The sequence below is a fragment of the Xyrauchen texanus genome, chromosome 16, assembly GCF_025860055.1.
Source record: "Xyrauchen texanus isolate HMW12.3.18 chromosome 16, RBS_HiC_50CHRs, whole genome shotgun sequence".
NCBI lineage: Eukaryota > Metazoa > Chordata > Actinopteri > Cypriniformes > Catostomidae > Xyrauchen > Xyrauchen texanus.
This window is the reverse complement of record NC_068291.1, coordinates 29,146,569-29,155,211: the sequence shown is the minus strand read 5'-3', so window position 1 is coordinate 29,155,211 and position 8,643 is coordinate 29,146,569. Positions and strand designations below refer to the sequence as shown.

Genomic DNA, 8,643 nt, shown 5'->3' with positions numbered 1-8,643 from the left:
ACATAGACCTCAGTCCACATGCCATAACAGTTGTGCAAATGCATCACTTCTGTTTGTTTTTGACTGCCAAATCCAGCATGAACGTTCTAGAAGTGTTTTTTTTATCTTAATAAACTCTCTTGAGTTCTATTGGAACATTAATGTTTGCAGCCAGAATTATCAGAACATATTAAAATTAAGTTTTAAAGCCCTCAGGATTTTCCTTAAGTTCTAAAGGTTTGAAATTCTAGAATCTGGTCTGAGGGGTACAGTAGAACCTTTCTCAGAAATGCTGTTCAGAGGCCAACCTAGCCATACTTCTACTCATTTCAACAGAAAATCTTGATAATGTATAACTGAAGCTGTTAAAATCCAGCTCCGTCCAGATCCAGCTCCGTTCCTGCTTGGTGTTGGACTCCACTGCTATGTGTTTCTGAGTGTTGATGACAAACTTCAGCTGGTGCTAGCCAGACATTACTTCAATCTTTTGACTGAAGAGTATGAACTAATGCCAACTCCAACTGTAAGACATTGGATACTTCATATGCCACTGCCTGAACTGCATTGGATTTAGGATGGACCCCACTGAACCTTCAACCTACCCTGCAGGTTGAACTGCGCTGCACCTCACTGATCTCTGCCTGCATCACCTTTGTCTGTTGATGGACTACACTCTTGAAATGGAATACATAGACTATACTCTTAAGTCAAAAGATATAAATAACTAATATTGGCATGATATTCATGATGTAAAGGTTATTTTTCTACAGTAACCAACATCTTATGGAGTTTTTCGTTCCTTGGCACAATCGCCATCAGCTTGCTCATTGGGGTTCTAAATACAATTATTATTTATTTTATTTTTATTGCTTTTTTTATATATAAATTGTATTTATTATTACACAATTTACAATAATATTTAATCAAACTACACAAAGATCACTGTAAAGCTGCTTTGAAACGATGTGTGTTGGGAAAAGCTGTACAAATAAAAATGACGACCTTTGTTAATGAAGAAAATGTTTTTTGTTTAATTGCGTCGTTTAGTCAGTTAATATCTACAGCACTAAATTCATTACGTTTGTTCTCATTTTCAGTCTGCAGAAAACAGATGCCTGAAAATGCATAAGTAAAATTTAAAATAAAATCTATCTACTATACAATCTCAGAGAGGAGATGAGAGGAGTAACTTTTTATGTGAAATGTGAGACACAACAACTCTGTTATGTGAAGTAAAATTGCTGTCTTCTGTGTAATCTGGCTCAGCAGATTTGACTCTATTGTAAGATATATACTGCCATCTACAGGTCATTCTAGGTTTTATGTAGCTGCTCAGTCTTGAGGTTACTGGTGGAGGATAGTGCATTTGTTGTTGTCACTCGTCCACAAATAATGAGGAATTGGTAATAACCAATATTACCAATTACATTATTAAAGTTGTTAATTTTACTTCATACTGTCAGTCAGCAGCTCATTGTGCATCGATAAATTGAATTTTGGAATATTTGTGGCACTTTCTGAGAAAACTTCTATTGTGAGTTGCATAACTCAATGGTTACAACAATGATAAGAGTGCTGTTCATGCTGAGAGAAGTGAATTGTAAAGGTGTGTCGAGTGTGTTCAATAAAGAATTGAAGAGCTATTTTACTACCTGACTTATTAAGTCTACCTAGTTCCTTGGTTAGATCTAGTGAATATGTGTAATACAAATACAACAAAGTTGTTGTTTTTTTGTCTATAAATCGAAATTTTCGGAGATGTCTGGGTGTGTTTCCGTCTGTAATTCAAAATTTTGAATTTTGAGGACATTTAACCGTCGATAAATCACATTTTCAAAAATGTTCATCTATTTCCGAGGAAATGGTTCTGTCTAAATATAATTTTAGAACATTTGCGGCACTTTCTGAGGAAACTGTTGTGTCCTGTGTGTTGCACAGGGAGCGCTCAAGTGTTAAAAAATAAGAGAGTTGGTCATGCTGAGAAGAGAGTACAGGTGTATTGTTCTTAAAGAAACACTGTGGCTGTGTCTCGTTTGGAAGGCTGCTTGCTAGGTAGAACAAGTCATTTGAAGGCTGCAGTATACCGAGTGTCCTCCTTTAGACAAGTCTCGTTTAAACGAGACGGCCCTCGTAGGACAAACGGAAACGTAACGTAACACGGTTGCTAACAGCAAGCCACTCTTTAACAAGCGCGAACACTTTGAGTGAGAAGGGAAGAAAGTCTCTCTGGAAGGGAATGTATGAGGTATATTTTAGGAGAGTTAAAAGTCTAATACTTTATTTTAATTATATATTAATATAATTAACACAGGATAAGCGGTTGACGATGGATGGATGGATGGATTAATATAATTATACTTAGTATATGCTCTGCAGTAGCCTAATGGGAATTGGTGAGAAAAGGGGATTCAAAAATAAATAAATAAAGAAACAGAATTGTTATTTTACTAACTACCTGATTTATAACGGCCATCTACACTCAATGATCACTTTATTAGGAACACTATACTGGGTAGGGTCTCTGCTCTCAGAACAGCCTACTTTCTTAGATGTTGGAAATATTCCTTTGAGATTCTAGTCCATGTTGACATGATTGCATCATGCAATTTCTGCAGATTTGTCAGCTACACATTCATGGTTCGAATCTCCCATCCTACCACATCCCAAAGATGTTCAGATTTAGATAATGTGACTTGGAAGGCCAGTGAAGAACAGTGAACTCATTGTCATTTTCATGAAACCAGATTGAGATGAATTTTGCTTTGTGACATGGGGCATTTTCATGCTGAATATAGCCATTAGAAGATGGGTAAATTGTGGCCATGAAGGGATACACATGGCCAGCACCACACCATTACACCACCACCACCACCAGCCTGGACTGTTGACACAAGGCAGTTTGGGTACATGGATTCATTCTGTCGGTGACAAATTCTGACCCCACCATCTGTGTGCCTCAGCTGAAATCGAGATTCATCAGACCAGACTATGTTTTTCCGGTCTTCATCTGTCCAGTTTTGGGAGCTTGTGGCCACTGCTGCCTCAGCTTTCTATTTTTGGCTGACAGAACCCGATGTGGTCTTCTGTTGTTGTAGCCCATCAGCCTCAAGGTTCGTGTTGTGCATTCTGAGATCCTATTCTACTCACTACAATTGTTCAATTGCGGTTATCTGCGTTACCGTAGCCTCTATGTCTGCTTGAACCAGTCTGGCCATTCTCTGTTGACCTGTCTCATCAACAAGGTGATTCCATCTGCAGAACTGCTGCTCACTGGATGTTTTTTGTTTTTGGCACCATTCGGAGTAAACTCTAGAGATCAGCAGTTACAGAAATACTCAGACCAGCCCGTCTGGCACCAACAATCATGCCACGGTTGAAATCACTGAGGTCAAATTTTTCCCATTTTGATGGTTGATGTGAACATTAACTCAAGCTCCTGACCTGTATCTGCATGATTTTATGCATTACACTGCTGGATTACTTTTATGATGCTTTTATCTGCTTTTTGGATGTTCAGATTTCTGGGCACCATTTACTTGTATTGAAAGGACCAACTATTCTTCTATAAATCTTAATTTGTGTTCAGCAGAAGAAAGAAAGTCTCACACATCTGGGAATTTTCATTTTTGGGTGAACTATCCCTGTAAGGTGTACCTTTAGCCCCATTGTACCCTATGCAATAAGTTATAACACTGTTCTCCATCATTCAATCCTTATTTGATTAATTACTGCTGATCTTATCGAAAGTAAATATACACAAACATCTCTTTTAAATCAAATTAATTTTACTGCCTGCTTTTATGTGGCGGTAATAGTGCAATGTAATTGTGGCGGGCAATTTTTGTGAATAAAGCCCAATCTATTGTGAGCCTAATTTACATATAAAGTAGGTGCGTTTGTGCAGAAAGGAATGACAATGACTTAAATACTCAAGACGCAGCTCTGTTTGTGCATGCTTAAACTGGATTGCGGGTGGTTAGTGAATACGACGAGCAAAGGTGATGCCACTGTTTAGTGAATTTGCTCCTTTGTGTCTAAATGTAGACGCTGATCCCTCTCTCTATCTCTCTGTCCCCAGACTTTGGTCACGGATCTATTGAAGGGTTATAACATCTGAGTAATTGTCTATGGCTCTCCAGACAATGGTAAGACTTACACTATACAGGGCTGCAGCATCTCAGCTAAACACAGGGGCATCATCAGTCGTGCTTCTGAGGACATCTTCACCTGTATCAGTCCCCTGCAACTATGATGAGAGAATATGTCAAATACCAGTCAGTCATAGGATCTTGTTTTTTCTCCAGGAGCAACTTAATGTGTGGAATATTTATAAAATTACAACTCGCATTTCTCGTTGGTTTTTTTATGTAATAGAAATCACAGTAAGCAAAGTTCCAATGCTCATTTATTGCACTGCAACTGTACTTATTCTTTAGCATGCTTTCCACATCCTTATACAATCCTTAATTGGAAATAATCCAGCCCCCAAGACATCTCACTGCAAAACCAGGTGTCTTTTTACCACATCTTCAATGAAAGCATTACTGTGATGAATTAGTGACATTAATCCTTTTACTTACCATAAAGCTTATTATATAAAGTATATCTGATACATTTTGAATTGTATTCTCTGAATCGTGATAGATTGTTATGCTTCTATATATTTCAGGGCTTTGAGAAATTAAAAGAGCTTGAAAAAGATAAACCTTTGATGTTGATCTGCAGGTGTTTCGAGGCTCTCTTTCACCTCTTCAGGATCCGAAATGGAGTGAGGTGATCTGGGTGCATGACTGTGAAGACGTGGTGGATCTGGATGGGCTGACTGAGGTGGAGGAGGCTCCGCCCTCAGGCACACAAGTAGAAGAATTTCCATTTAACCTTAAATAAGATGACTTCATTTTGGTCAGAGCGATTCATTGTTTGTTCCCTGTTGCTTTGTAAAATTCAAACTCATTTAACATAACTTTCTGAAATGCCATAGCAATCTCAAAGGGAGATTTTCCAAGCAGATCCCACACTGTACACCCACAACATTGTGGTCTTAAACACAATGGTCCAGTCCCCTGGTATGTGTTTGTTTTCTCTCTAAGAAACAATGCCTTTAGTTAATGTTCCTATAAAAAGGAGTCTGTTTTTGAATTAAGATTTACACTGTTGCCATGCTTTTTATCGTCTTATTTCATTTGGAACATAAATATAAAATACTGGAGATGTTTCAGGAGAGGTTCATTCACACTCAATTACACTTTGACCTGTTTTAATGGGTAACTCAGTCCATTCTTCGGAAAATAACTCCCCCCAGTCAACCCCCTATGCATTAGTCAGCTCTTGGAACCTCTGCCTGGGGTCTGAATGTTATTGTAGAGAGATATGAATGTACCAGAATCTCCCACAGGGTCTCCCGAAACCCCTGCATGGGTATGTTGCAAATGCAATGTAAGAGTGTAATTATTCTATTAATATAAATCTGATTAACCAACCATCTCCCCTTGTGTGCATGTATATTGCAGGTTGCAGAGGGAGTCTTGACAACCAGCAAATTCACTCTGGTAAGCTGAATGCATCGGACACTCCTTTTTGCATAACTGAAATATTAGGTATTCCTAGTATGCCATACACATTCTTGGCATACTTGTTGTAAGCACCATAGTTGTGTATGAATTAACAAAGATTTACCAAACCCTCATAATTGTTACTCTATTTTGGTGGATCTGGCAAGCTCAGGAACATTTGTTTGTGTTACCCTGAAATTTGTCTGTATGAGTCAGATCATTCTAATAGCACTGGGACTCTGTTGACTCTTTTGTAACCATCTCACAGGAACGAAATCTATTTATTGCTAAATAATTTCTTTGTGGTTTACAGTCAATTGGTTGTTCATCTTCTTAACAAATGTATTGAGGGCTGTGAGTGATAGATGTAAAATAAAATAATGGAAACTTGTGTTGATACATGATTGATAATATGTATACTCCAGTGTGGCAACACACAAAATTGAACTCACAAAAATAGTAAGAGTATCTCAAGTTGTAATTACACTGTATTCCTATGTTGCGATATAAATAAATAATTTTAATTGACGTAAATATAAACCTAAGCTTTTTTCCTTGCTTTGTTTCCCTTTGCTGCATCAGTCTTGTAGTTCTGCTGCACCTGATATGAAGAGAACATTCAACAGCACAAATGAAAACCCCCAAGAGGCTAAAATGCTGAAACGCTCCCTCACCATTTATGGAAATGTTTGTAAAACCTCTGACATGTTAGGGAAAAAAGGTGTGCTCATTCTTATTATCACTATTTACTCGGTCAGAGTCAGGACTAGGAATATACACAAAACATTATTTGTAGGGTTAAATATCATTCCATTTAGGGAATTGGAGATGGGGGAAGATGTCATGTCAAATCAAACACAGAGAAAATAATTTCAGGAGAATATTAGCCTAGTTAGATAATATGGGGGCCTCTTCTTCCCTGTAATAGACAACCTAAAAGGTCAATATTAGGTCAAAAATGGCTAAAAAGAAACAGCTTTCTCTAGAAACTCGTCAGACAATCATTGTTTTGAGGAATAAGAGCTGAAGATTTCTACACTTCAAAGACAAAGAACAACTGACTCTTACAAGGACAGAAAGAGGTGTGGAAGGTCAGATGTACAACTAAACAAGAGGATAAGTACATCAGAGTCTCTAGTTTGAGAAGTAGACACCTCACATGTCCTCAGCTGACAGCTTCATTGAATTCTACCTGCTCAATACCAGTTTCATGTAAAAAAAAGCCACTTTTGAAACAGAAAATCTAAAGGAAAAGGTTAGAGTGGGCACAGTAACACAGACATTGGACAACATATAATTGGAAAAGAGTGTAATTAATCTTAAACACATTGAGATTTTGTGGGATCAGCTGGACTGTAAGGTGTGTGAGAAGTGCCCGACAAGTCAAATCTATGGCAAGTGCTACAGGAAGCGTGGGGTGAAATGTCACCTGAGTATCTGGACAAACTGACAGCTAGAATGCCAAGGATTGCAAAGCTGTCATTGCTGCACATGGAGGATTTTTGATGAGAACTCTTTGAAGTAGTTTAAGAAGTTCTGAACTTTTTTCTCATTTTAATAGTAATTTTTCACATTATTAATGTCTTGATTATACATTGTGATCTGTTGAACGTCACTTTGGTGAATAAAAGTACCAATATCTTTCCATAAGAGCAAAATCTTTACATTATTCCAAACTTTTGGCCGCCAGTGTACAACCTCACAGTCGTCTTGAATCCCCATATGGTAATATGTGTTGTGTTTTATGTCCTTTTTATTTTCAGCTTTCAAAACATATATATATATGAATAACATAAATAAATGTTATTATAAAATTATATATATATGTATATATATACTCACACACACACATACTGTATTTAGTGTGTATATTATATATATATATATATATAGTAAATACCACAGCCCCTCTTCTACATACCCTCATTGCCTGAGTCAGGCCGGGGGGGCATCTGGCCTGCCCAGTACTCAGTACTAGGTTGGGGTGGTGAGAGGTGGTCTCCACAAGTAACTGGGGTGATTTGATTAACTTTTAAATTCACCTCCGGTCCATGCCCCTCCCTCTCAGGAACCACTGTCACCAAGGTCACAGGGACCGCCTCTCTCCATGGTTTTAGGATGTTGAGGTGGTATATCTGATTGGCCCCACCCTATCCATTCACTTAACCTCCTAGTCAAACCCGACTCGCCGTGTGACCTCAAAGGGCCCTTGCAACTTGGCGAGTAATTTGGAGCTTGATGTGGGGAGTAATACAAGAACTTTATCTCTCGTAGTTGAGTGCCCCAATTATACAGTTCTTGAGCCTGGAGCAAATTCTCCTGTGTTAGTTGCCCCAAAGTGTGTAGTTTTGCTCTCAGGTCAAGAATGTATTGAATTTCATTACTAGTCGAAGGTCCCTCATCCCAGTTTTCTCGTAGGTGTGTATTGACATTGGTCTAACGTTCCCAGACTTTCAGTTTCATCATACCACGTTGGTGGAATGACTTCCCAACTCCATCCGTGTGTCACGAACCCCGCTCCTTCGCTCCGCCCCCTCGAGCTTCCACGCTCGTTCCGCCCCCTCGAGCTCCCACGCTCGTTCCGCCCCCTCGAGCTCGCATGCTCTTTTTGCTCGCTCGAGCCCTCACACCCACTTTGCTCCTACTCGCTCACATGCTCGTAGGCAATCTCCCTTCCTCGAGTTTCTCACGCGTTTCCAATCCCCCAGAACATTATGACCACCTGCACTCGCGTTATCTGCACTCCTGCACATTAGTTTCACCTGCACTCGTCTCATCACCTATCATTGTTTACACCTGCACTCGCCCCTATATATTTCACAACCCGTTCGTCTCACTCCTGTTGGTTATTGTATTTAGTTTCCCGTGTCTTTGCCCCCCGCTAGTCTCGTCTAGTTCTGAAACTCCTCTCGTTTACCCCTTAGCTTGCCAGCTCCCTTGTTCCCCTGTCTTTTGCTCCCTCTAGTCCCGTCTCGCTGATCCTGTTTACCCCGGCTTTGACCCTCGCTCCCCTCTACTATTCTCCCGGATTTGCCCCCTTTACTCTCTCCGATTCCCCGGCTTCGACCTCTCGCTCCCCTTGACTACTCTTCACTGGATTTGCCCCTTGATT

General features: G+C 39.4%; 1 long non-coding RNA gene across 2 annotated transcripts; it reads left to right on the top strand.

Annotated features, from left to right (window-relative positions):
* Positions 1–292: 292 nt before the first annotated feature.
* Positions 293–7,161, top strand: LOC127657103 (uncharacterized). 2 transcript variants are annotated; one of them, XR_007972249.1, is made up of 4 exons: positions 293–588; positions 4,058–4,124; positions 4,705–5,528; positions 6,114–7,161. It is a non-coding gene; the product is annotated as an uncharacterized LOC127657103 (long non-coding RNA). The 2 variants fall into 2 exon arrangements; XR_007972248.1 differs by having other exon boundaries at positions 4,058–5,528.
* The last annotated feature ends 1,482 nt before the right edge of the window (positions 7,162–8,643 follow it).